The following is a 26,797-nucleotide window of genomic DNA, read 5'->3' as shown; positions in this document are numbered from 1 at the left end:
GAATTTGGGCAACTCATTGTTCACAGGATTTCCTTGCCATTTAATACTGAAATGGATGGCGTTGAATCATGCTCGTTATCCCGCCAGATCACCATCAAGAACCAAATGAATACACTACAAAACAAATGCCCCGTGTGAGGCTCGAACTCACGACCTTCAGATTATGAGACTGACGCGCTGCCTACTGCGCCAACGAGGCCCAAAGTCAACATTCCGTTGGGTGACAATGGCAGAGTCCACAATAAAGGGGTCAAGTCTGTGGAGACCAGGAGGAACAGGACGTAGACGCAAAGCAGGTCATCTAAAGCAACTTATAAGTGGACATCAGACTCTCCCCATTCTCTTCTGATGACAAAATGTTAAATGAAATGTTGGCGTCCTTAAAGGCTTGTTATAGTTTCCTGGTTCTGGCTGTCTATGGAGCACATGAGTTGATTTGTCCTCGTTCCATCTATATTGCCCTGATGAAATCCAATGGCCCTTATTTCTGTCAGGCTTGCCATAGTTTCCTGGTTCTGGTTGTCCATGGAGCACATGAGTAGATTTTTCCTCTTTCCATCCATATTGTCCTGATGAAATCCAAGGGCCCTTATATCTGTCAGTATTGAGCGATTGTCTGATGAACAGTTTGTCAACAGTGAACAGCTTGTTTGATCTCTTGGAGCTTCAGATTCCCAGGTAGTACTTTCCAGTTTCTCTCATCAACACGGCGTAAGGAACTATGTGAATTCGGGCTACTCATTAGAACTTAAAGGAAGTGCATTGGCCGGGAATCGAACCCGGGCCTCCCGCGTGGCAGGCGAGAATTCTACCACTGAACCACCAATGCTTACTTTAAGGTCTTCTTACCACTCCATAAATAAAATCAGGCGGGAGTTCGATTCCCGGGCAAGGCAAGAGCAATTTTTGGAAAGGGCCTTTATTCCTGCCAATGTTCAATACCTGCCACACTTGAGGAAGGCTGTTGTTTATGTGCTAAAATATTTTGCATTCAAGATCGGAAGAGAAAATTCACAGGATTGCCTTGCCATTTAATACTGAAATGGATGGCGTTGAATCATGCACGTTACCCGCCAGATCAGAAATGAATACACTACAAAATATATGCCCCGTGTGAGGCTCGAACTCACGGCCTTCAGATTATGAGACTGACGCGCTGCCTACTGCGCCAACGAGGCCCAAAAGCAACATTCCGTTGGGTGACAATGGCGGAGTCCAGCATAAAGGGGCCAAGCCAAGACCTGTTCAAGAGGTCTCAAGGTTGATACGTCAAACGCAGATGAGCTCACGGAGGGAAGAAAAGTAATCGTCCGTAGCATAGAGCAAGAAGGGGAATCAAAGAGTCTGGCTGAAAGAGCAATTTGTTTTCATTTACAAGATTTGCATTGGCAAGGACTGGAATTAGGTGGGCGGAGTCAGGAGAGTCGAACATCTCCTCGTTAGTATAGTGGTCAGTATCCCCGCCTGTCACGCGGGAGACCGGGGTTCAATTCCCCGACGGGGAGAGTACGCACCTTTTTTGTTGATGTGGTTAACAGCCATGCAGTACAGACATTCAGAAAAAGAATGCCACTGAACCACCTATAATGGAGAATATATTTTTGGACAACTGTAAAGACTGTCTGTCGAGACCAGGAGGAACAGGGCGCAAACGCAAAGCAGGACATCTAAAGGAACTTATAAGTGGACGACCGAATGTTGGTGTCCATAAAGGCTTGCCATAGTTTCCTGGTTCTGGCTGTCCATGGAGCACATGAGTAAATTGTTCCTCTTTGCATGCATATTGCCCTGATGAAATCCAAGGGCCCTTATTTCTGTCAGTAGTGAGCGATTGTCTGATGAACAGTCTATCAACAGTCAACAGCTTGTTTGATCCCTTGGAGCTTCAGATTCCCAGGTAGTACTTTCCAGTTTCTCTCATCAACACGGCGTAAGGAACTATGTGAATTTGGGCAACTCATTGTTCACAGGATTTCCTTGCCATTTAATACTGAAATGGATGGCGTTGAATCATGCTCGTTATCCCGCCAGATCACCATCAAGAACCAAATGAATACACTACAAAACAAATGGCCCAGTGTGAGGCTCGAACTCACGACCTTCAGATTATGAGACTGACGCGCTGCCTACTGCGCCAACGAGGCCCAAAGTCAACATTCCGTTGGGTGACAATGGCAGAGTCCACAATAAAGGGGTCAAGTCTGTGGAGACCAGGAGGAACAGGACGTAGACGCAAAGCAGGTCATCTAAAGCAACTTATAAGTGGACATCAGACTCTCCCCATTCTCTTCTGATGACAAAATGTTAAATGAAATGTTTGCGTCCTTAAAGGCTTGTTATAGTTTCCTGGTTCTGGCTGTCTATGGAGCACATGAGTTGATTTGTCCTCGTTCCATCTATATTGCCCTGATGAAATCCAATGGCCCTTATTTCTGTCAGGCTTGCCATATTTTCCTGGTTCTGGTTGTCCATGGAGCACATGAGTAGATTTTTCCTCTTTCCATCCATATTGTCCTGATGAAATCCAAGGGCCCTTATATCTGTCAGTATTGAGCGATTGTCTGATGAACAGTTTGTCAACAGTGAACAGCTTGTTTGATCTCTTGGAGCTTCAGATTCCCAGGTAGTACTTTCCAGTTTCTCTCATCAACACGGCGTAAGGAACTATGTGAATTCGGGCTACTCATTAGAACTTAAAGGAAGTGCATAGGCCGGGAATCGAACCCGGGCCTCCCGCGTGGCAGGCGAGAATTCTACCACTGAACCACCAATGCTTACTTTAAGGTCTTCTTACCACTCCATAAATAAAATCAGGCGGGAGTTCGATTCCCGGGCAAGGCAAGAGCAATTTTTGGAAAGGGCCTTTATTCCTGCCAATGTTCAATACCTGCCACACTTGAGGAAGGCTGTTGTTTATGTGCTAAAATATTTTGCATTCAAGATCGGAAGAGAAAATTCACAGGATTGCCTTGCCATTTAATACTGAAATGGATGGCGTTGAATCATGCACGTTACCCGCCAGATCAGAAATGAATACACTACAAAATATATGCCCCGTGTGAGGCTCGAACTCACGGCCTTCAGATTATGAGACTGACGCGCTGCCTACTGCGCCAACGAGGCCCAAAAGCAACATTCCGTTGGGTGACAATGGCGGAGTCCAGCATAAAGGGGCCAAGCCAAGACCTGTTCAAGAGGTCTCAAGGTTGATACGTCAAACGCAGATGAGCTCACGGAGGGAAGAAAAGTAATCGTCCGTAGCATAGAGCAAGAAGGGGAATCAAAGAGTCTGGCTGAAAGAGCAATTTGTTTTCATTTACAAGATTTGCATTGGCAAGGACTGGAATTAGGTGGGCGGAGTCAGGAGAGTCGAACATCTCCTCGTTAGTATAGTGGTCAGTATCCCCGCCTGTCACGCGGGAGACCGGGGTTCAATTCCCCGACGGGGAGAGTACGCACCTTTTTTGTTGATGTGGTTAACAGCCATGCAGTACAGACATTCAGAAAAAGAATGCCCCTGAACCACCTATAATGGAGAATATATTTTTGGACAACTGTAAAGACTGTCTGTCGAGACCAGGAGGAACAGGGCGCAAACGCAAAGCAGGACATCTAAAGGAACTTATAAGTGGACGACCGAATGTTGGTGTCCATAAAGGCTTGCCATAGTTTCCTGGTTCTGGCTGTCCATGGAGCACATGAGTAAATTGTTCCTCTTTGCATGCATATTGCCCTGATGAAATCCAAGGGCCCTTATTTCTGTCAGTAGTGAGCGATTGTCTGATGAACAGTCTATCAACAGTCAACAGCTTGTTTGATCCCTTGGAGCTTCAGATTCCCAGGTAGTACTTTCCAGTTTCTCTCATCAACACGGCGTAAGGAACTATGTGAATTTGGGCAACTCATTGTTCACAGGATTTCCTTGCCATTTAATACTGAAATGGATGGCGTTGAATCATGCTCGTTACCCGCCAAATCACCATCAAGAACCAAATGAATACACTACAAAACAAATGCCCCGTGTGAGGCTCGAACTCACGACCTTCAGATTATGAGACTGACGCGCTGCCTACTGCGCCAACGAGGCCCAAAGTCAACATTCCGTTGGGTGACAATGGCAGAGTCCACAATAAAGGGGTCAAGTCTGTGGAGACCAGGAGGAACAGGACGTAGACGCAAAGCAGGTCATCTAAAGCAACTTATAAGTGGACATCAGACTCTCCCCATTCTCTTCTGATGACAAAATGTTAAATGAAATGTTGGCGTCCTTAAAGGCTTGTTATAGTTTCCTGGTTCTGGCTGTCTATGGAGCACATGAGTTGATTTGTCCTCGTTCCATCTATATTGCCCTGATGAAATCCAATGGCCCTTATTTCTGTCAGGCTTGCCATAGTTTCCTGGTGCTGGTTGTCCATGGAGCACATGAGTAGATTTTTCCTCTTTCCATCCATATTGTCCTGATGAAATCCAAGGGCCCTTATATCTGTCAGTATTGAGCGATTGTCTGATGAACAGTTTGTCAACAGTGAACAGCTTGTTTGATCTCTTGGAGCTTCAGATTCCCAGGTAGTACTTTCCAGTTTCTCTCATCAACACGGCGTAAGGAACTATGTGAATTCGGGCTACTCATTAGAACTTAAAGGAAGTGCATTGGCCGGGAATCGAACCCGGGCCTCCCGCGTGGCAGGCGAGAATTCTACCACTGAACCACCAATGCTTACTTTAAGGTCTTCTTACCACTCCGAAAATAAAATCAGGCGGGAGTTCGATTCCCGGGCAAGGCAAGAGCAATTTTTGGAAAGGGCCTTTATTCCTGCCAATGTTCAATACCTGCCACACTTGAGGAAGGCTGTTGTTTATGTGCTAAAATATTTTGCATTCAAGATCGGAAGAGAAAATTCACAGGATTGCCTTGCCATTTAATACTGAAATGGATGGCGTTGAATCATGCACGTTACCCGCCAGATCAGAAATGAATACACTACAAAATATATGCCCCGTGTGAGGCTCGAACTCACGGCCTTCAGATTATGAGACTGACGCGCTGCCTACTGCGCCAACGAGGCCCAAAAGCAACATTCCGTTGGGTGACAATGGCGGAGTCCAGCATAAAGGGGCCAAGCCAAGACCTGTTCAAGAGGTCTCAAGGTTGATACGTCAAACGCAGATGAGCTCACGGAGGGAAGAAAAGTAATCGTCCGTAGCATAGAGCAAGAAGGGGAATCAAAGAGTCTGGCTGAAAGAGCAATTTGTTTTCATTTACAAGATTTGCATTGGCAAGGACTGGAATTAGGTGGGCGGAGTCAGGAGAGTCGAACATCTCCTCGTTAGTATAGTGGTCAGTATCCCCGCGTGACAGGCGGGGATACCGGGGTTCAATTCCCCGACGGGGAGAGTACGCACCTTTTTTGTTGATGTGGTTAACAGCCATGCAGTACAGACATTCAGAAAAAGAATGCCCCTGAACCACCTATAATGGAGAATATATTTTTGGACAACTGTAAAGACTGTCTGTCGAGACCAGGAGGAACAGGGCGCAAACGCAAAGCAGGACATCTAAAGGAACTTATAAGTGGACGACCGAATGTTGGTGTCCATAAAGGCTTGCCATAGTTTCCTGGTTCTGGCTGTCCATGGAGCACATGAGTAAATTGTTCCTCTTTGCATGCATATTGCCCTGATGAAATCCAAGGGCCCTTATTTCTGTCAGTAGTGAGCGATTGTCTGATGAACAGTCTATCAACAGTCAACAGCTTGTTTGATCCCTTGGAGCTTCAGATTCCCAGGTAGTACTTTCCAGTTTCTCTCATCAACACGGCGTAAGGAACTATGTGAATTTGGGCAACTCATTGTTCACAGGATTTCCTTGCCATTTAATACTGAAATGGATGGCGTTGAATCATGCTCGTTACCCGCCAGATCACCATCAAGAACCAAATGAATACACTACAAAACAAATGCCCCGTGTGAGGCTCGAACTCACGACCTTCAGATTATGAGACTGACGCGCTGCCTACTGCGCCAACGAGGCCCAAAGTCAACATTCCGTTGGGTGACAATGGCAGAGTCCACAATAAAGGGGTCAAGTCTGTGGAGACCAGGAGGAACAGGACGTAGACGCAAAGCAGGTCATCTAAAGCAACTTATAAGTGGACATCAGACTCTCCCCATTCTCTTCTGATGACAAAATGTTAAATGAAATGTTGGCGTCCTTAAAGGCTTGTTATAGTTTCCTGGTTCTGGCTGTCTATGGAGCACATGAGTTGATTTGTCCTCGTTCCATCTATATTGCCCTGATGAAATCCAATGGCCCTTATTTCTGTCAGGCTTGCCATAGTTTCCTGGTTCTGGTTGTCCATGGAGCACATGAGTAGATTTTTCCTCTTTCCATCCATATTGTCCTGATGAAATCCAAGGGCCCTTATATCTGTCAGTATTGAGCGATTGTCTGATGAACAGTTTGTCAACAGTGAACAGCTTGTTTGATCTCTTGGAGCTTCAGATTCCCAGGTAGTACTTTCCAGTTTCTCTCATCAACACGGCGTAAGGAACTATGTGAATTCGGGCTACTCATTAGAACTTAAAGGAAGTGCATTGGCCGGGAATCGAACCCGGGCCTCCCGCGTGGCAGGCGAGAATTCTACCACTGAACCACCAATGCTTACTTTAAGGTCTTCTTACCACTCCGAAAATAAAATCAGGCGGGAGTTCGATTCCCGGGCAAGGCAAGAGCAATTTTTGGAAAGGGCCTTTATTCCTGCCAATGTTCAATACCTGCCACACTTGAGGAAGGCTGTTTGTTTATGTGCTAAAATATTTTGCATTCAAGATCGGAAGAGAAAATTCACAGGATTGCCGTGCCATTTAATACTGAAATGGATGGCGTTGAATCATGCACGTTACCCGCCAGATCAGAAATGAATACACTACAAAATATATGCCCCGTGTGAGGCTCGAACTCACGGCCTTCAGATTATGAGACTGACGCGCTGCCTACTGCGCCAACGAGGCCCAAAAGCAACATTCCGTTGGGTGACAATGGCGGAGTCCAGCATAAAGGGGCCAAGCCAAGACCTGTTCAAGAGGTCTCAAGGTTGATACGTCAAACGCAGATGAGCTCACGGAAGGGAAGAAAAGTAATCGTCCGTAGCATAGAGCAAGAAGGGGAATCAAAGAGTCTGGCTGAAAGAGCAATTTGTTTTCATTTACAAGATTTGCATTGGCAAGGACTGGAATTAGGTGGGCGAGTCAGAGAGTCGAAACATCTCCTCGTTAGTATATGTGGTCAGTATCCCCGCCTGTCACGCGGGAGACCGGGGTTCAATTCCCCGACGGGGAGTGTACGCACTTTTTTGTTGATGTGGTTAACAGCCATGCAGTACAGACATTCAGAAAAAGAAATGCCCCTGAACCACCTATAATGGAGAATATATTTTTGGACAACTGTAAAGACTGTCTGTCGAGACCAGGAGGAACAGGGCGCAAACGCAAAGCAGGACATCTAAAGGAACTTATAAGTGGACGACCGAATGTTGGTGTCCATAAAGGCTGCCATAGTTTCCTGGTTCTGGCTGTCCATGGAGCACATGAGTAAATTGTTCCTCTTTGCATGCATATTGCCCTGATGAAATCCAAGGGCCCTTATTTCTGTCAGTAGTGAGCGAATTGTCTGATGAACAGTCTATCAACAGTCAACAGCTTGTTTGATCCCTTGGAGCTTCAGATTCCCAGGTAAGTACTTTCCAGTTTCTCTCATCAACACGGCGTAAGGAACTATGTGAATTTGGGCAACTCATTGTTCACAGGATTTCCTTGCCATTTAATACTGAAATGGATGGCGTTGAATCATGCTCGTTACCCGCCAGATCACCAGCAAGAACCAAATGAATACACTACAAAACAAATGCCCCGTGTGAGGCTCGAACTCACGACCTTCAGATTATGAGACTGACGCGCTGCCTACTGCGCCAAGGACATAGCGTGTTAGTCTATGTTTGATAACCGCGAAGTAGCCGAAATACACCCTGCGAGCCGGTTTCGAATCCCGCTCAATCCCTTGTATGTCAGAACGTCAGAACATGCATAAATGTAAAGGTGGAGCTTATTTATTATTTTACCACACTTTTGGGTAGGTTGTGTATCAAATCAATGGATCATTTAAGTTCTTCAACTCATGTTATCAAATCAATGAAGTTAAGAGTCAAATCTTTGCCTCTAGTGAAGTATTAAGGAGCATGCAAGTCAGTACATCATTGTACAGTACTTCTATAGATGTACTTAATATAGAATAGTACTTAGAATATAAGTACTATGCCAAATATGTATGCGGATTATTGTTATGTTTTGCATTTATTATTATAATTACAACTTTTAATAAATGTATTAAAACTTAAGAACAAAGTATTAAGTAAATATAACAATAATGAAAGTGAAATATGATGATGAAATATTCAAAACAGAAACATCCATAGTTGTTTTATATGTATTTATATATTTCAAACAACAGTAATAATATGTATAGTAAAGTGTAAAATAAATACTAATAACAACACAAACAGTGCAAAAAACAGTGCAAAATATAACAAAGTGAAAAATATATTAAAGTGAAAAAGTTGCAAAATAAATATAAAATATTTAAAAGAAGTTAAAAACACAGAAACATCCAAAACTGTTTTATACGTGCTATGAGGTCACAACAACATTGTAATACCAATATAAACAATAATAATACAAGTGTACCATATAACATAACTAACTAAACAGTGCCATCAAATGTAAAGAAATAAAGTGTCAAATAAATAACAAAATGACCCACCTGCTCACAACATGTGGTCATTTGGTGCATCCCCTCTCTTTTTTCTCCCATACCCTCTTTGCTCCAGCACAGCCCTCCAGTCCTCATAGGACTGGGTCTCGGATTCTTGACAGTACCAATTGCCAAAGTACTGTAAGTGGGTTGGTGGCTTCCTGTCTTTGTTGCACTTTTTGCAAAGGATGGTGTCTGTCTTTTTGACATATTTTCGTTTGCCTGATCCACATTGCTCCCTCTCCTCTTTTCTTTTCCTGTACTGCTGTGTAGTGTATGGCACGTTACTCTGACTGGATGTTAGGGCCTGAGCAGCTGATGGCAATGGCATGTTGAGAAGCATCATCTGAGAGCTTCCAGGCACTTGAGGAAGCTGCACAGATGGTACCATCATGTATGGTGTTGAGAAGGGTGGAGTCGGTGCAAGGAAGGGAAGAGCATAGCACGGAGGTGGTGGGGGGACCTGTGAGATGGCCACTGGTTGTGATCTCTTCTGGAGCTTTGCCTCACCAGCAGTGTTTGGTGGTAGAACAAAGGTGTGAGGCTCAGCCAGACTGCCAGGATACAGAGATGTCCCTTTCTGCTTTGCCACAAGAAGCTTCTCAGGTCCTGCCATGGGAGCGTCAGGAGCGGGGATACCCTGCTTCAGGACCTGCTGTTCCTGAGACCTGCAACGCCTGCTGAACCTGCGCAAACATGAAACAATCAATATTAATGAACAAGCTGTAAAAGATTACATATTGATTCAAAAACTGATGACTACATACAATACAAATTTAAAGATTAATAAAACAAGTACAAATGCAAATTATGCATTTAAATGTAATCAATCAATCGAAATGTATAAATAGCCTATATTTTGTATGAAAAACCCGACCTTCATACTAACTATTTAATAATTTCCTCTCAATTATAGTGTATTAAAGTACCTTATAATGGAAACAGGCCTGCCTACTCAAGTACAAGTATTTCATAATATAAGGTGGTGTTAACTGCATTGTAACAACTGCATTTTAACTTCCCCACTGTCGCCCCCGGACTTTCATTGTTTACAGGTGAGGTTTGGTATTTAAATTAATGCTAAAATAAAAACAGATGTCGCGGTTACAGTCAAGGGCAAGATTTGTTTTGCCCTTGTTTTATTTATGCTGTTAAAGCTCGCTTAAAGACTAAATGCACTTTTAAAACACGTCGGTGGCTGCCGGTGACGGAGGAAAAAAAGGCAATAAAAGAAGCTCCGCTCGCTCCCGTCCGAGATTCTCTCTAGATCGTAGTTATGTTAGTCCTTAACTTAAGCTGGGTAATGTCATAAACAGGCATTTTATTTAGCCAGATATGTCAACATTAAATTGATGAAACATGTACATAACAATCCGCTACCGGTAAACATCACATATATGGAAAGGTTACGGCGGGACATGTCCGGTTCGCTAGTCATTAGTAAAATGTCCCTGTGCAACATGTTGTTTAATTAACATATATCTATACATCTAATATGACAGTTTATAAGCATTGACAACATAGTTAAAGGATGATGTACTTACTTTCGTGATGTTGGGGGAAACTGAATCTCTAGCTCGCGGCGTCCGCAGAGTAGCCCCGCCTACGGAGACGCTGATTGGTCAATTCTTGGTTGCTGCGGAGCCAATTCTTGGTAGCAATACGGCCGCTGATTGGCCAGAGCTCTCAATTCTTGGTAGAATCTTGGTAGCAGACATGAACGTGATTGGCTGTCGCTACCAAGAATGAGCTCGACTCACAGGCGACCGGGAGCGCCACTAACCCTTTGTTTTTTCCTTTCGTAGCAGCTTTTAAACTGTAGAAAATGAACTAAAAATGCAGTAGGTAGGTTGAAGCAAAAACATAAAAGCAGACTGCAACTGCTGCCGTGACCCGGATTCGAACCGGCCACAACGCAGAGTACTAACCAATACGATCACGGCCACTGTAGTTCTCACAGTATTGCAAACATACCATTCTGAAGGAAAGTACACTTACAAAGGGGGCACCCAGATTTGAACTTGCATTTTAAAGGCAAGTACACTTACAACGAGGTTACCCAGATTTGAACTGGGGACGTCTTGATCTGCAGTCTAATGCTCTACCACTGAGGTATAGCCCGTATGACTTAAAGAGTTCAGACACATACTGATAGGCTGGACATTACTGTAAAGCTCAAATGAGCAGAAGTCAAAAGCCCACGTACGCAAAAAACGAAATATTTCAAATTCGATTGGTTTCATGTTGAAGGGCCATAATAGTGTTGTTCCTCATTTCAAATGTTCATTGACTTTGATGGACTGTTTGTTGAGAAGTACTGTTGGAAATGTTGAAAGCCCATTGACCCATCATTGTGTCAATCCCTCATTCCAGGTGTACTTTGACGGACAGATTTTTGAGAAGTACATTAGGAAATGAGGAACAATTGATTTACTAAAGCGAGACGAGCTAGCCAGGAGTCGATCCTGGAATCTTCTGATCCGTAGTCAGACGCGTTATCCATTGCGCCACTAACCCTTTGTTTTTTGCTTTCGTAGCAGCTTTTAAACTGTAGAAAATGAACTAAAAATGCAGTAGGTAGGTTGAAGCAAAAACATAAAAGCAGACTGCTGCCGTGACCCGGATTCGAACCGGCCGCAACGCAGAGTACTAACCACTATACGATCACGGCCACTGTAGTTCTCACAGTATTGCAAACATACCATTCTGAAGGAAAGCACACTTACAAAGGGGGCATTCAGATTTGAACTGGGGACCTCTTGATCTGCAGTCAAATGCTCTACCACTGAGCTATACCCCCTATGACTGACAGAGTTCAGACACATACTCATAGGCTGGGAATTACTGTAAAGCTCAAATGACCAGAAGTCAAAAGCCCACGTAGGCTAAAAACGAAATATTTCACATTAGCTTGGTTTCATGTTGAAGGGCCATAATAGTGTTGTTCCTCGTTTCAAATGTTCATTGACTTTGATGGACTGTTTGTTGAGAGGTACTGTTGGAAATGTTGAAAGCCCATTGACCCATCATTATGTCGATCCCTCATTCCAGGTGTACTTTGATGGACAGATTTTTGAGAAGTACATTAGGAAATGAGGAACAATTGATTTACTAAAGCGAGACGAGCTAGCCAGGAGTCGATCTTGGAATCTTCTGATCCGTAGTCAGACACGTTATCCATTGCGCCACTAACCCTTTGTTTTTTCCTTTCTTAGCAGCTTTTAAACTGTAGAAAATGATCTAAAAATGCAGTAGGTAGGTTGAAGCAAAAACATAAAAGCAGACTGCAACTGCTGCCGTGACCCGGATTCGAACCGGCCACAACGCAGAGTACTAACCACTATACGATCACGGCCACTGTAGTTCTCACAGTATTGCAAACATATCATTCTGAAGGAAAGTACACTTACAAAGGGGGCACCCAGATTTGAACTGGGGACCTCTTGATCTGCAGTCAAATGCTCTACAACTGAGCTATACCCCCTATGACTGACAGAGTTCAGACACATACTCATAGGCTGGGAATTACTGTAAAGCTCAAATGACCAGAAGTCAAAAGCCCACGTAGGCTAAAAACGAAATATTTCACATTAGCTTGGTTTCATGTTGAAGGGCCATAATAGTGTTGTTCCTCGTTTCAAATGTTCATTGACTTTGATGGACTGTTTGTTGAGAGGTACTGTTGGAAATGTTGAAAGCCCATTGACCCATCATTATGTCGATCCCTCATTCCAGGTGTACTTTGACGGACAGATTTTTGAGAAGTACATTAGGAAATGAGGAACAATTGATTTACTAAAGCGAGACGAGCTAGCCAGGAGTCGATCTTGGAATCTTCTGATCCGTAGTCAGACACGTTATCCATTGCGCCACTAACTCTTTGTTTTTTCCTTTCGTAGCAGCTTTTAAACTGTAGAAAATGATCTAAAAATGCAGTAGGTAGGTTGAAGCAAAAACATAAAAGCAGACTGCAACTGCTGCCGTGACCCGGATTCGAACCGGCCACAACGCAGAGTACTAACCACTATACGATCACGGCCACTGTAGTTCTCACAGTATTGCAAACATACCATTCTGAAGGAAAGTACACTTACAAAGGGGGCACCCAGATTTGAACTTGCATTTTAAAGGCAAGTACACTTACAACAGCGTTACCCAGATTTGAACTGGGGACGTCTTGATCTGCAGTCTAATGCTCTACCACTGAGGTATAGCCCGTATGACTTAAAGAGTTCAGACACATACTGATAGGCTGGACATTACTGTAAAGCTCAAATGACCAGAAGTCAAAAGCCCACGTACGCAAAAAACGAAATATTTCAAATTCGCTTGGTTTCATGTTGAAGGGCCATAATAGTGTTGTTCCTCGTTTCAAATGTTCATTGACTTTGATGGACTGTTTGTTGAGAAGTACTGTTGGAAATGTTGAAAGCCCATTGACCCATCATTATGTCAATCCCTCATTCCAGGTATACTTTGACGGACAGATTTTTGAGAAGTACATTAGGAAATGAGGAACAATTGATTTACTAAAGCGAGACGAGCTAGCCAGGTCCTGGAATCTTCTGATCCGTAGTCAGACGCGTTATCCATTGCGCCACTAACCCTTTGTTTTTTCCTTTCGTAGCAGCTTTTAAACTGTAGAAAATGAACTAAAAATGCAGTAGGTAGGTTGAAGCAAAAACATAAAAGCAGACTGCAACTGCTGCCGTGACCCGGATTTGAACCGGCCGCAACGCAGAGTACTAACCACTATACGATCACGGCCACTGTAGTTCTCACAGTATTGCAAACATACCATTCTGAAGGAAAGTACACTTACAAAGGGGGCACCCAGATTTGAACTGGGGACCTCTTGATCTGACAGAGTTCAGACACATACTCATAGGCTGGGAATTACTGTAAAGCTCAAATGACCAGAAGTCAAAAGCCCACGTAGGCTAAAAACGAAATATTTCACATTAGCTTGGTTTCATGTTGAAGGGCCATAATAGTGTTGTTCCTCGTTTCAAATGTTCACTGACTTTGATGGACTGTTTGTTGAGAAGTACTGTTGGAAATGTTGAAAGCCCATTGACCCATCATTATGTCAATCCCTCATTCCAGGTGTACTTTGACGGACAGATTTTTGAGAAGTACATTAGGAAATGAGGAACAATTGATTTACTAAAGCGAGACGAGCTAGCCAGGAGTCAAACCTGGAATCTTCTGATCTGTAGTCAGACGCGTTATCCATTGCACCACTAACCCTTTGTTTTTGCTTTCGTAGCAGCTTTTAAACTGTTGAAAATGAACTAAAATGCAGTAGGTAGGTTGAGGCAAAAACATAAAAGCAGACTGCAACTGCTGCCGTGACCCGGATTCGAACCGGCCGCAACGCAGAGTACTAACCACTATACGATCACGGCCACTGTAGTTCTCACAGTATTGCAAACATACCATTCTGAAGGAAAGTACACTTACAAAGGGGGCACCCAGATTTGAACTGGCATTTTAAAGGCAAGTACACTTACAACGGGGTTACCCAGATTTGAACTGGGGACGTCTTGATCTGCAGTCTAATGCTCTACAGAAACACAGACATCACAACACGTACCTTTTACGGAGCTTTTACGGGAGATCGTCTCACCGTAGCTGTCAATCTGATCAAAAGACGTGTTCAATGGCATAAAACGAGAAAGAAAAAAACGCGGCTGAATCGGTTGATCCATAGGTTGATAATGTATCTGTGGCTTTGAAGCAATTGTTTATAATCCATAATTCCATTTTTATGTAAAAATCGGATCACAAAAGTTAGCTGCTAATGGTAGCCACCTTGGTGGTATGCAGCTTCCGGTTTTGGCTACGCGTCGTTACTCTCACTCCTTATTTGTTCATGTGTTGGTGTGTGTAGAACTTCCCCTGATATTTGACCTTTTTAGACAGATTTAGCACAAAAAAACCCCTCTTTTGGGGCCATTTGGGTGGATTTTCCATATCTCTGGCCCACCTTGCTGGATTTTGACATGTGACATCTCTTTCTGACAGTCAGAGCCAATGGAATCGAGGGGAAATCACACAGTCCTTATTTGGTAATGTGTGTGTGAGAGACTTCCGCATTGCCAAGACCTGGTGGCTACCATTAGAAGCTAACTTTTGCTCTGCGATATTTACATAAAAATGGAATTATGGATTATAAATTAAATCATTTTTTTTATACAGAGACGTTAAAAACCTATGGATCAACCGATTCAGCCGCGTTTTTTCTTTCTCGTTTTAATGCCATTGAACACGTCTTTGGATCAGATTGACAGCTACGGTGAGACATCTCCCCTCGAAGCTACGTAAAGGTACGTGTTGTGATGTGTGTGTTTGCTTCCCCTGTCCGAGTTCAGATCACTCAGTGATGATACTATATACCTAAATAATCTGTGGAACCTCAGCTTTAATCGGATATCTTGTAAGTGCAGCTACGATAAGTAATAATAAGGGTACTTTTATCTTGAGTTCTGTGCCAAAGTGCGTTAGCATTTTTCGCTCAGGGGTCATTTAGATGCTTCTTATGAGACTTGTGTTTTGTTTTGGTATAAAATGGTTTGTATCGTCAGTTAGCTGAGATTATTTCCGTTAATCTGGTATAACACATTAATAGGTTCTTAAATATTACGATCCCCTGAGACACTGTCGTGAAAAAAAAAAGTAAAGTACCCGCCGGGACTTTGGGGTTTAACAGGTTAAAAAAAACACGATATATACCGCAGGGGGGGAAAAAACCGCAATGTCAGTTTTTTTCAATACCGTGCAGCCCTACTGCAGGGTAGCTTGTGGATTTACTCCAGGTGGAACTAAAGTCTGATTCAACACTTGATTAGATTTCACATCATTCATCCACATCTGTAAAGTAACTAAAGGTATTAATACATGTAGTGGAGTCAAAGTACACCATTTACCTCTGAACTGTAGAGGAGAAGAAGAACAAAGTAGCAAAACATTGAAATACTTAAATAAAGTACAAGTATCTCAAAATTGTACCCAAGTATAGTACTTGAGTTTATGAATTTAGTTACTTAACACCAGATGACATAAAGATAGAAAGACTAAGCCTTGCACAGAGGCATGACAATAGATTTTCAAAATGCTCAACAGTGCTGCCAAAATTATAAACTGACTGCTACACAATTAAAATAAATGCTTTTATATATTTCTATTAGATTAGCGTTTCTGTTATTATTAACACTGCTGCTTTAGTTGTTTTGACTGCTAAAATCCTGTTATTCCTCATTTTAAAGCCGATATTCCGTGGGGTCGGGGGGCTCGGGTCCTTGTCACCTTTTCCATACCTGATGAGTTTACATCCCTGATAATACTTAGTAAGGAGGCCATAATATTTTTGACTCATGGCTGAAGTTAAGTTTCTCCAGCTCTCCCCAGGTTGGCAAAAAAATGCATCTCAAAATCCATCAGATTGATGCTTTAAAATAGCATAGAGGGATAATATCCTTCTCACCTTTTTCACCCCTGACCCGTTTTCATGCCTGAGTAAGGAGCAGAGCGAAGTATTTGGTGGAGGGTGAAAAGTGCACTGGTTTCTTTTTGGGTTTGGAGAAAAGGAAACAGGGGAAAAGTTATATTAGGCAGATAGAGGGAAAGGGGGGAGAAATGATAACAGATTTAGTGGGGATAGTAGTGAGGGTTGAGGAGTTTCATAGGGATTTATTTAAGGAGGATGAGGTGGATGTTCATAGTATGGATAAGGTTGTAGTAGTTTGGAGGTGAGTTTGAGTGAGGAAGGTAGGAATCTATGTGAGGGGGAAATAGGAAGAGGGGAGGTTGATTTAGCAATAGTTGGGATGGGGAGGAATAAGAGTCCGGGATTAGATGGGTTGACCACAGAGTTTTATGTTGAGTTCAGGGAGGTATTGGTGCCCATCCTTACGCTTTTGTTTCAAAAGAAGAAGAGAGGGAGGAGCTGCCGGCTGACCTGTCCACAGGGGTGATAAGTATTTTATTTAAGAAAGGGTGTAGGGACAAATTAAGCAACTATAGGCCTTTAAGCATGTTAAATAGTGACTATAAAATGTTAGCTAGGGTTTTGGCGAACAGGGTTAAGACGGTTATTGGTACGGTGGTGGGGAGCAGGCAGGCTTATAGTATACCGGGGAGGGATATCAGTGACACAACAAGTAGCATTAGTAATAAATATGAAGGGAGGGAAAGGGGGGGTGTTAGTTAGTTTGGATTTGGAAAAGGCTTTCGATAGAGTGTGTCATGAATATTTGTTTAGGGTGCTAGAGAAGGTGGGATTTGGGACAAGGTTAGTTGGGTGGATTAGAAGAATTTACAAAAATGCGGGGAGCTGTGTAAATGGGGTAATTTCGAATGTGTTTACATTAGGGAGGTCAGTCCAGCAGGGGTGCCCTCTCTCGGCCATGGTGTACTCTTTGTCAGCTGAGCCTCTAGCGGCACTTTTAAGAGGTAACCTGAATGTGAGGGGGGTTGAGGTGCCGGGGGGGAGAATTAGCCTTATATACCAGTATGCTGATGACACGTGTAGTGGAAATTTTTATTATATTCCTTATATGTTCAAAGTAACCAAATGCTTCTCATTTTGGTTAGATGTGCTGTTTGCCTCTTGTTACTCTACTTCAAGGCCACAGCTGCTATTATAACTCACACATAGTCACAGGAGAACTTGCCTTTCCTGAGATCTACAGCTCAAGGACATGTGTCTAATAACAATGTGACCGTGTGAAGACAGATTTCTTCACCTTCCCACCCTTTCCTCAATATAAGCTTTGCTATCATATTGAACTGCGCACACTCGCGCAGACTATCCTATACTCTGTGAGACCTGTGTCTATATTTTATTGTATCTGATGTTTGTTCGAATAAACATCACCAGGTCCGCTACAACTCTGACTACTTTTAAATCCAGGCTGAAGACTTTTCTTTTTGTCGCTGCTTTTAATTGAACTATTCATATCTTAGACTGCACTGTAACTTTTATCCATGTATTTTTTCTTTTAATGTTTATTTTATTAGCTTTTCTTTTTAATGACTGATTTTAAATGCCATTTTCTTAATCTCTTTCATTTTTTGTAAAGCACTTTGAATTGCCTTGTGTTGAAAAGTGCTATATGCCTTGCCTTGCCTTGCCTTGGTTTTTAGATTTCCATAACACACGTCGGTGACAGTTAAGGATATGGGGAGTGTGAAGGTGATTTTTGAAAGTGTAGGTTTGTATGGCAGGGCATCGGGTGCAAAAGTTAATGTGGGGAAATCTGAATTTATGATGTTGGGGAAAGTTAAAGCAGAGGGAATAGAGATAGGTTTGAAAGAAAATAAAGGGTTTTTTAGAGTGTTGGGGATACATTTAGGCCAGGGGTGCCCACACTTTTTGGGCTGGTGAGCTACTTTTGAAATGACCAGCTCACCGAGGTCTACCAACCAAAAATAAAATCCCAAATTGCAAGGGTTGCTGAATAACACGTTTTATTTATACATGGGATAATAGGGCTGCAACAAACGACTAATTTGATAATCGATTAATCTATCGATTAATGAAACGACTAATCGACTATTCAGACTATTACTGTATGCCTTGCACAATTTCTCAAACGCTCTTGTTTAGCCATCAACTTTTAGATTTAGCTTGAGGTTGTTTTAGGCATGTGGAAACTAACAATGAAGACAATAAAGATGAATACTTGATTCAAAAATACATATATTATTAAATTAACAAATTGTGAACAAAACTAACATTGCTTTTTATTTAAATAAAATAAATAATATTTCACATCAAAAGAAACAACAATATTTTAACAAATCGTATTAAATAATCTGATGACAGAACTGTGAACAGAATAGCTGAAACTTTAACAAAATAAAGAGTAACTCAGTTTCCTATAATCATTACCCCATGTTTGAATCATTGAGTTAACTGCGTGTGTTGCTGCTAGCATACATAACACCTGACGTGGAAACGTTACTCGTGGATGGGGCTACAGAGCTGCTAGAGAGACAGTCGAACCCGGTGCATTCCTCCGTCTGGATGTGGAGCACTTTTGCTAAATGTTTGACACATTGCTCGTGTTACCGCCCTCACATGCTGAACTCTCTCTTGGCAAGGAGCATTGTCCACCTCAAGACGGGTAACATTTAACCACACCTTGGAGCGCTTCTCTCCGCCATCTCCTCCGTGTGTTGCTGCTTGTAGCAGCCGCATGTGTGTAAACTGCCCCGCCCCCTCGCACACAGACGGGGGAGAGAGATCTCGTCTCGATTGGAAAGATCGAAAATACACCGACATTTGTTTGTCTTTTTGCATGTTAGAAACGAGTTGGCGACACTAAGATTGCGAGATAATATTTGTGTAGCAATAATACATGACCTTTCTCTTTCTCAACTCGCTACTCGGAGGGAAGTCGCTGTCATATGCCTTGTGAACACTCCGATAATGCCTCTCCACGTTACCTTTCTTTGGCAGAGCGACGCTTGCTTTACAAATAAGGCAAATAACCTTTGAATGTGACATCACAAACAAATATTCTTCCTCCCATTCTGGGTGGAAGTGGTATGTCTTTAGCTTCTTGCTCGGTCCTGCACTCATTTTGTTGTTTGTCTCTTGTTTGTCTCTTTAACTTAATTTGAGTTTTCCCGGCACTTGACTGATTTTGTATCGCTTTGCATTCTGGGTTACCAGACTGGAAAGCGATAGGTCGCTTTTTCTGTCAATCAAGTAAACTCCTCAATTAAGTGGCAGGGAGGCCAAGGGAGGAGGGATCAAAACCTGTTTTGTCTATTTTAACGGAACAGGATTTTTTTTATTATGAATGACTCGCGATCTACCAGCATTGCCCCCGCGGTCGACCGGTCGCCCGCGGTCGACGTACTGGGCACCTCTGATTTAGGCAGTGGTGTGCAGACATTTATAGGGGCAGATGCTCAAGAGAAAGAAAAAAGGGCACCTTCTGAGTCGTTGTGGCGGTCGCGCCGAAATTGTGCGCTCCGAAATTGTGGCTTGTCTGTGATCTTTCTTACAGTGCAGACGCTTTTCTGCTTGCTCTTGCCTCTGCTTACTTTTTATCCTGATTTTCCTATTCTTATTCTCTGAAAACTTCGAGCAGCGGCTCCTGGACATTAACTTATCACTGGGACAGTTAATCTTCGTAAATAGACGGAGGGTTTCAGCCATATTTCAACATTTTTACGACGACGTCAGTCTTACAATAGCGTGGCCAAGCAACAGCTAAAGCCTGGTAGGCTACTGCATGCTATTTAGCTTAAGTGCTTAGTTGGTAGCAAAATGCCTCCGTTCTCTACAGATGACTTCCAAAAACGTATACAGAAGATGGCTGTGTTGGAAATGAAAATGCAACGGTTGGAAGTTAACGTGGAAGTGAATGGACTATGTCGTGGGAATGACACGACTTTACCAGTGTTGCAAAATAATGGAGAAGGGTATGCTAACTCACAGCTAGTTAGCAGCTACAAGGATTCCAAGGAACAGGAGGGCTGTGTACCGGGTAATAAATCTACAAGTGGTAGTCCTCCCTGGAACTCTCTCGGTGCAAAACCTAAGAGTAAATCATTTCCATGGGATTTGGGAGGACGGATAACAGGCAGAGCCCAGAGCTCAGAAATCTGTGATGCGACCGGCTGGCCTGCATTGTTATCACTCAGGAGGAGCGCCTGTTCAACCCCTATTCATACTAGGAAACAGCAGTGGACAGCTGCTAACAGGAGGGGACTGGTGGCGCGGTGGTCTGTGCATCCGATCATCAGAACCCGCTCCTGCCGCCACTGCGTCAGGCCGTTGTGTCCTTGGGCAAGACACTTCACCCGGATTTGCTCCTGTGGGTATTGTCCACAGTACATGTATAATACCCAACCCGGTATCACGGTGAGACGTGAACATGTGACGCTTTACCATTGCTGGGAGACGTGAAGATGTCACGGTTTCGTCTTTTCAAAATGTGAAAAGCGTGACAGCTACACGGTATTGTTAACCCATGTTAACCAGTGGAGAAATACCCGGAACTGCCAAGCAAATGGTCTTCCGCGCCTATTGGTCGGTTTTTATTGTCAAAATTAGATGTTTTTAATTTATTTTGTAATCCTCACACTCGATTTCGCCGATTTTCTTGTGGCTCTAGCTCAGGGGTGGCCAACCAGTCAGAGGTTAAGAGCCACATTTTTTCTATGTTACTACAAAGAGCCACATCAAACACACAGTCACTGATACCACTTGTTTCCGTTTTTTGTTTTCTGGAGACAAGATTTCAACCACGTCACTGATGCGTTTTTGTGGCATTGGGATATATATTTTTTAAATCCTCTGGAGCAGAGAGAGGAGCTGTGGATTATTGTTATTGATTAATGCATCAGTGTTTCTTAGGGTCAAAAACACTAAACTCACAACTTAAAATGAAAGCGTTTAGTTTATTTAATAAAAGAGCACATGTTCAATGTGAAAAGTGATAGTAGTTATAGATTATTTGCAATTTGGTGCTATATATATATTTAAAAATAAAATGATATATATATATTTTTTAAAACACCTTGAATATCAGGGGGGGAGGCGGGGAGGCGGGGCTCCATTGGCGGGGCGCAGCGCCCCTCCAAGACAATGGTAGGGGAAACACTAGATAATGTTTAATCAACGATAGGTTTCCCCCCCCTCAAAGGTGATTGGTTCACTGCATCGCAGGTATTATTGTGATTGGCTCTTGGGCCACATCAAAATTATACGCGCTGTCATCCTCTCATACTGACACCACACATACACAACATACATAACACGGGACGAAAGTAACGGAGCGATTTTATCCGAGCCTAAACAACTTTGACCGGCCAAATTACGTCAGAATTATCAGCATTCAATACTTAACAGACCTACTAAATATCAGGTTTAACTGTCAGGAGTAGCTAGTGTTGTGACGATACCAACATTTTGGTTTCGATACCAAGTCAAGAATTGCGATTCCGATTCTTTTTCGATACTTTTCTTAAAAAAAGGGAAACAGTCTTAAATGTAATTATTGTGCTTTATTTCACACCAGAACCATAACCATAACACAAACTTTTAAACAATGAGAACAATAAATAAAATAAATGACAAGAATTCGTATTAAATAAAATTAATAAATGTCTTACAGACAGGCCTCGTGGTGTCCGTAGGCTTGCCCTCACTGTCAGAGATATAGCTCAAATACTTCCAAATTTCGCTTCTGGCGTCTTTTTTGTCAACAAGCCGAGGCGCAGCGGCAGTTGCACTCCCACTTGCAACCATGCTTCTCGTTTTCTCACATGCTCTGGCAGCTAGCGCGTGCACGAGAGAGGGGAGGCACTTAGAGCGTGCTTGAGAGGGGAGGGACTTAGAGCGTGCTTGAGAGGGGCGGGACTGCAGGCACGGCTGCAGTGCAGGGAGTGGAAGCAGAGCGCTGAACACACACGGCTCTTATTAAAACGGCGCTTTCTCACCGGAGTACTTTCCCCCGTCATTCTTAAACGACCGATACTAATGAAACGGAGGAATCGTAACGTTTTTAACGGCAGGGTATCGCGGTACCTTTCAAGTATCGGTACACCGTGCAACACTAGTCAGGAGTCAGTGTCTCTCCCCCAAATTCACACATATAAAATTCGATATGAACTGAAGAGCCGCATGAAACTAGGCAAAGAGCCGCATGCGGCTCGAGAGCCGCGGGTTGGCCACCCCTGCTCTAGCTGGTCGAGACCTCTTTCAGCAGAAACAAAGGCTACGATGTTAATCCATTTGTGTTGTTGTGGAAATAACGGACGTGACGTTGTGTGATCTCTTAGCAACTGAAGTCCGTGAAATATAAACACCACTAAGGGTCAAGGGTCAAGGGTTTTTGTTATCAGATGCTAGCTACAGTGTAATTTTGGCATTTCAAATCTTAGATCCCGAGCTCCTCCAACAGTGCAACATAATATAAATAGGACATAATAAGAAAATAAATAAAGATAAATAAAAAATAGTGCAAAATGCACCACTTTTGGTTCAAATTATGAAACCAGTAGATTCATTCATTTATTTATTTATTTGTGTTACCCCAGCTAAATCGATGTTAATCCATTTATGTGGTTGTGGATTTACTGTACGTTACGTTGTGCGGTCGCGTAGTAAGCGAACACCATGCTACCGATTACTGTCCGGTTACCATGAACGCACCGGACATCCACTACAACCTCCTCTCTGTCTGACTTCGCCAAGCAGGTAATGTGCTGCACCGCATGCCTCCAATATTTGTAATGTTTATTGCAAGTAAATCAGTTGTAGTTACATATCTTTTTAAAGCACGAGCTAGCTAAACACATATTAGCTTTACTTGACCGGAGATATAGTGCAGTGATGAGTCCTATAACCCGGAAGTGAGTTCGCATTTTACAACTATTAGTTCCCTCGTCTCAGAGTCAATGGGATTTCTCCATAGGATTTTGGAAAATAGCTCGAAATAAGATCTGTGGAAAACGAACCTGCTTGATAAATGCACGTTTTGTTCAGCCGGATAATCTCCACATATCTACCCTACTTTTATACTTTAGAATCATAAATCTAATGGCCAGAAGCAAAATGCTAACGTTATGCTATAAACTAACTACAGACCATGGATGTATAATAAGAACCTTTAGAATAATTACCTTTTAGAAGTACACCAAAACATAACTGCTAGCAATGTAAATGCTGTGTTGGAAAAAAAATGAACGTAAGAAAATGTTGAGTTAAATACTTTTGGCACTGTATATACAAATCTTGGAAAAATGCCTATTGTGGCTGTCATACTTGCATACAGTGGCAACTAATAGTATTGTGAAGAAATGTCATGACAACCATCTTCAGACTGTTGATTAGTGCTTTAACTCGTAAATTACCCCCAATGTTAAAGCTTGTTGATGATATGTGAGATTGTAAATTGTCATGCATTCTAAAGTGTTCACTGTATTTTTTTCCTTCAACAGATACCAAAGAAATATCAAACAGCACTTTTAAGAGCCTTTTTCAATTTCTTCTCTTCTCCCTCCTCAGAGCTATATCCCTACATGTCTTCCTGTCTTCTCCCAATTTTTACCATCTTCATCTGTCTCTTTACCACTTTCTCTTTTGTATTTATATGCACACACACACACACACACACACACACACACACACACACACACACACACACACACACACACACACACACACACACACACACACACACACACACACACACACACACACACACACACACACACACACACACACACACACACACACACACACACACACACACACACACACACACACACATGTAGTGTGCCCACAGGTAAGAACTTACACTTTTCACGATTTATATATAGCATTACAATCGACTAACAGTGTCATATATTTATGTCTTTGTTATGCAAAACTTACAGGGAAATAAAAAATGGTCTTATTCAAGCTGGTAACACAGCAGATGACGTTGCAGTGTATTATACTGTGGTACTGCTATAATTCTAGATTATATTATAAAAACAATTTTATATATAGGATTTCAACAGATTAACATTATCATATATTTTTGTCAAATTCAAGATAGTGCTTTTACAGTGCAATGTCATGGTCAAGCTTGTAAGATAGTAGAAGTTGTGTAACCTTACGTTTCGATTAGGGCCGGGACTCGATTAAAAAAATTAATCTAATTAATTAGAGGCTTTGTAATTAATTAATCGAAATTAATCGCATTTTTAATCACATAAATATTTGAGCTGAGAACAGTGAGAAGCAATTTTTTTCACATGGATTTTAGTATACCATTAGGCGCATTCACACCGCAGTACTTTTCCCACAAAGGTTCATGAGAACTTAGTTCATGAGAACTCTTTGAACCTGGGGGTGGATTAGGCAAATGAAGCCACTGACGTCACTTGTTCTTCTTCTGCTTTGGGTTTACTGGCAGGCCGCAAACCACTTCACGGCGTATACTGCCGCCCAAAGTCCCCGGCCGGAAGTCCCCGGAGTTGGGGAAGGCTTCAGTAGAAGCTGCTGGGAGTCCCAGCAGCTTCTACTGAAGCCTTCCGAGTAAATCGCCAGAACGCCGACACCTCCTCATCTCCACCGCTCCCATGTTTTATTTTGTGTTGCCATAAGTTAGTCTCTCTGCGTTTCTGCGCTGGGATAATGCTAATGCTAATAATGCTAATGCGAGGATAATAAAATGGCGGCTTCACAAAACTTTTTGGGAGTTTTACGGGGCGTGGTTTGCAATCCGCCCAGCCAATCAGAAATATAGCTATTTTCTCACAAGAGAGCCGCACGAAAGTCCCTGCTCTCTAGCAGCTCTCTGCTCTCTAGCAGGGACTTTCGTGGGGGTAAAAAGGTTCTCATGAACTAATTTTAGTACCGGCTCTTTTTGGTGTGAACGCGATAAAAGAGGCTAACGTCCACGCTAGCTTCCACGCTAGCTGCTATATGTTTTGCATTGAGGTGATACTTGAGGCTTGATGTGCTGCGGTGATATGCGAATTCCTTTTTGCATAATTTGCACACAACCGTGCTCTTATCGACGCTTCCATCCGTCTTTTTTTTAAAACAACATGTCCCACTGTTGTTCACTGTGGTTTGTTGTTGTCTGAAGTCATGAACGTTAGTTGGTGCTCCAGTATAATCGGTACGCCTGAAACTCATCCAGTGAGAAACGTTCCGCGGTGCAAAAATAAGTGCGATTAAAATGCGTTAATTTTTTTAACGCGTTAATTTTTGTGTAATTAATTAATCTTAATTAACGCGTTAAAGTCCCGGCCCTAATATTAACCCCATTATAGCAGATGCCACATTGAATGGATGAACACATTTATGCATCAATAATTACAACAGAGTATTTCTAAATACAAGTTGTAAAAATACTTATATGTATTTCATATTAACCCTTTGGAGTCGACCGTCACGCCGGCGTGATCAGATCACATGACCTGTTCAAGCCGGTGCCGCATTAAACAACAGTCCGGACAACATTGTTGTGTGTTTCTGTCGAAAGTACTGGCTTGAAACTATATCCCAGTCTTTGTTTCATGCAAAAAGACCCAATAAACACGGACATACGATGATATAAAGTTAATACAGATATATTTCAGAAGTATGAATAATGGAAGCACATATTTTAATATCTTCGCCGTATTTTATCATTTTACGAAACGGAAAATACTGGAAACTGTAGATTCTGCTCAACAGGATGTATATGTGTATTTCTGTCTAAAGTACTGGCTTGAAACTATATGCCAGTCTTTGTTTCATGCAAAAAGACCCAATAAACACGGACATACGATGATATAAAGTTAATACAGATATATTTCAGAAGTATGAATAATGGAAGCACATATTTTAATATCTTCGCCGTATTTTATCATTTTACGAAATGGAAAATACTGGAAACTGTAGATTCTGCTCAACAGGATGTATTTACCAGGGAGGGGGTGAGGTAATCAGGTAAACGGAGTGATACGAAACGAGACGAAGAGAGACGGCGGGAGACTGCGATTGAAGTAAAGTGACAGACAAACATTGAGAATTTAGATATAGTTAGATAGATTTAGAGTTTTGAAGATTCAACTATGATGAAGAGAACTCTGAACGTGAGTCAAGCTTTAAGCTTGTTTTTTGACATGGAGGAGGAGGAACCTGTGATGTTGCCCTCTGTGTCGTAGTTGACAGAAACCGCTTTGAAGCGCGGCACAGATAAAGACAGAAAAAACTGATTTTTGTACATAATGTGTATATATATATATTTGTATTATATTTATAATAACACTTTTGCCTTATCAGAATGAAATCCCATGCTACCTCAATCAAACTTTCACATTATCATAGTGACATCCCATGTATATATTTCCAGCTTTTAAATGGTTTCGTTGTGTATGTTTGTGTTACCTATGAAAAATAATATCATTTTCAAAATCTGTTTTTACGTTTTTTTGTTGTTCATATAGTAGAAAATCACTGCTCTAAACAAAGTCAAAAATCCTACA

General features: G+C 42.3%; 17 non-coding genes across 17 annotated transcripts; 3 read left to right on the top strand and 14 right to left on the bottom strand.

Moving 5' to 3' along the window:
- Window positions 1-126: 126 nt before the first annotated feature.
- trnam-cau lies at window positions 127-199 on the bottom strand. Its single transcript has one exon. It is a non-coding gene; the product is annotated as a tRNA-Met (tRNA).
- Window positions 200-758: 559 nt separating this feature from the next.
- On the bottom strand, window positions 759-829 carry trnag-gcc. Its single transcript has one exon. It is a non-coding gene; the product is annotated as a tRNA-Gly (tRNA).
- Window positions 830-1,105: 276 nt separating this feature from the next.
- On the bottom strand, window positions 1,106-1,178 carry trnam-cau. Its single transcript has one exon. It is a non-coding gene; the product is annotated as a tRNA-Met (tRNA).
- Window positions 1,179-1,433: 255 nt separating this feature from the next.
- On the top strand, window positions 1,434-1,505 carry trnad-guc. Its single transcript has one exon. It is a non-coding gene; the product is annotated as a tRNA-Asp (tRNA).
- Window positions 1,506-2,071: 566 nt separating this feature from the next.
- On the bottom strand, window positions 2,072-2,144 carry trnam-cau. Its single transcript has one exon. It is a non-coding gene; the product is annotated as a tRNA-Met (tRNA).
- Window positions 2,145-2,703: 559 nt separating this feature from the next.
- On the bottom strand, window positions 2,704-2,774 carry trnag-gcc. Its single transcript has one exon. It is a non-coding gene; the product is annotated as a tRNA-Gly (tRNA).
- Window positions 2,775-3,050: 276 nt separating this feature from the next.
- trnam-cau lies at window positions 3,051-3,123 on the bottom strand. Its single transcript has one exon. It is a non-coding gene; the product is annotated as a tRNA-Met (tRNA).
- A 255-nt stretch (window positions 3,124-3,378) lies between these two features.
- On the top strand, window positions 3,379-3,450 carry trnad-guc. Its single transcript has one exon. It is a non-coding gene; the product is annotated as a tRNA-Asp (tRNA).
- A 564-nt stretch (window positions 3,451-4,014) lies between these two features.
- Window positions 4,015-4,087, bottom strand: trnam-cau. The gene has a single exon. It is a non-coding gene; the product is annotated as a tRNA-Met (tRNA).
- Window positions 4,088-4,646: 559 nt separating this feature from the next.
- Window positions 4,647-4,717, bottom strand: trnag-gcc. The gene has a single exon. It is a non-coding gene; the product is annotated as a tRNA-Gly (tRNA).
- Window positions 4,718-4,993: 276 nt separating this feature from the next.
- trnam-cau lies at window positions 4,994-5,066 on the bottom strand. Its single transcript has one exon. It is a non-coding gene; the product is annotated as a tRNA-Met (tRNA).
- Window positions 5,067-5,958: 892 nt separating this feature from the next.
- Window positions 5,959-6,031, bottom strand: trnam-cau. The gene has a single exon. It is a non-coding gene; the product is annotated as a tRNA-Met (tRNA).
- A 559-nt stretch (window positions 6,032-6,590) lies between these two features.
- On the bottom strand, window positions 6,591-6,661 carry trnag-gcc. The gene has a single exon. It is a non-coding gene; the product is annotated as a tRNA-Gly (tRNA).
- Window positions 6,662-6,938: 277 nt separating this feature from the next.
- trnam-cau lies at window positions 6,939-7,011 on the bottom strand. The gene has a single exon. It is a non-coding gene; the product is annotated as a tRNA-Met (tRNA).
- Window positions 7,012-7,266: 255 nt separating this feature from the next.
- Window positions 7,267-7,339, top strand: trnad-guc. The gene has a single exon. It is a non-coding gene; the product is annotated as a tRNA-Asp (tRNA).
- Window positions 7,340-11,250: 3,911 nt separating this feature from the next.
- Window positions 11,251-11,323, bottom strand: trnar-acg. Its single transcript has one exon. It is a non-coding gene; the product is annotated as a tRNA-Arg (tRNA).
- A 2,660-nt stretch (window positions 11,324-13,983) lies between these two features.
- trnac-aca lies at window positions 13,984-14,056 on the bottom strand. Its single transcript has one exon. It is a non-coding gene; the product is annotated as a tRNA-Cys (tRNA).
- Window positions 14,057-26,797: the final 12,741 nt, after the last annotated feature.

Source organism: Gymnodraco acuticeps, unplaced genomic scaffold, assembly GCF_902827175.1.
Source record: "Gymnodraco acuticeps unplaced genomic scaffold, fGymAcu1.1, whole genome shotgun sequence".
NCBI lineage: Eukaryota > Metazoa > Chordata > Actinopteri > Perciformes > Bathydraconidae > Gymnodraco > Gymnodraco acuticeps.
The sequence above is the reverse complement of the archived record's forward strand: the minus strand, read 5'-3'. Positions and strand labels throughout refer to the sequence as shown.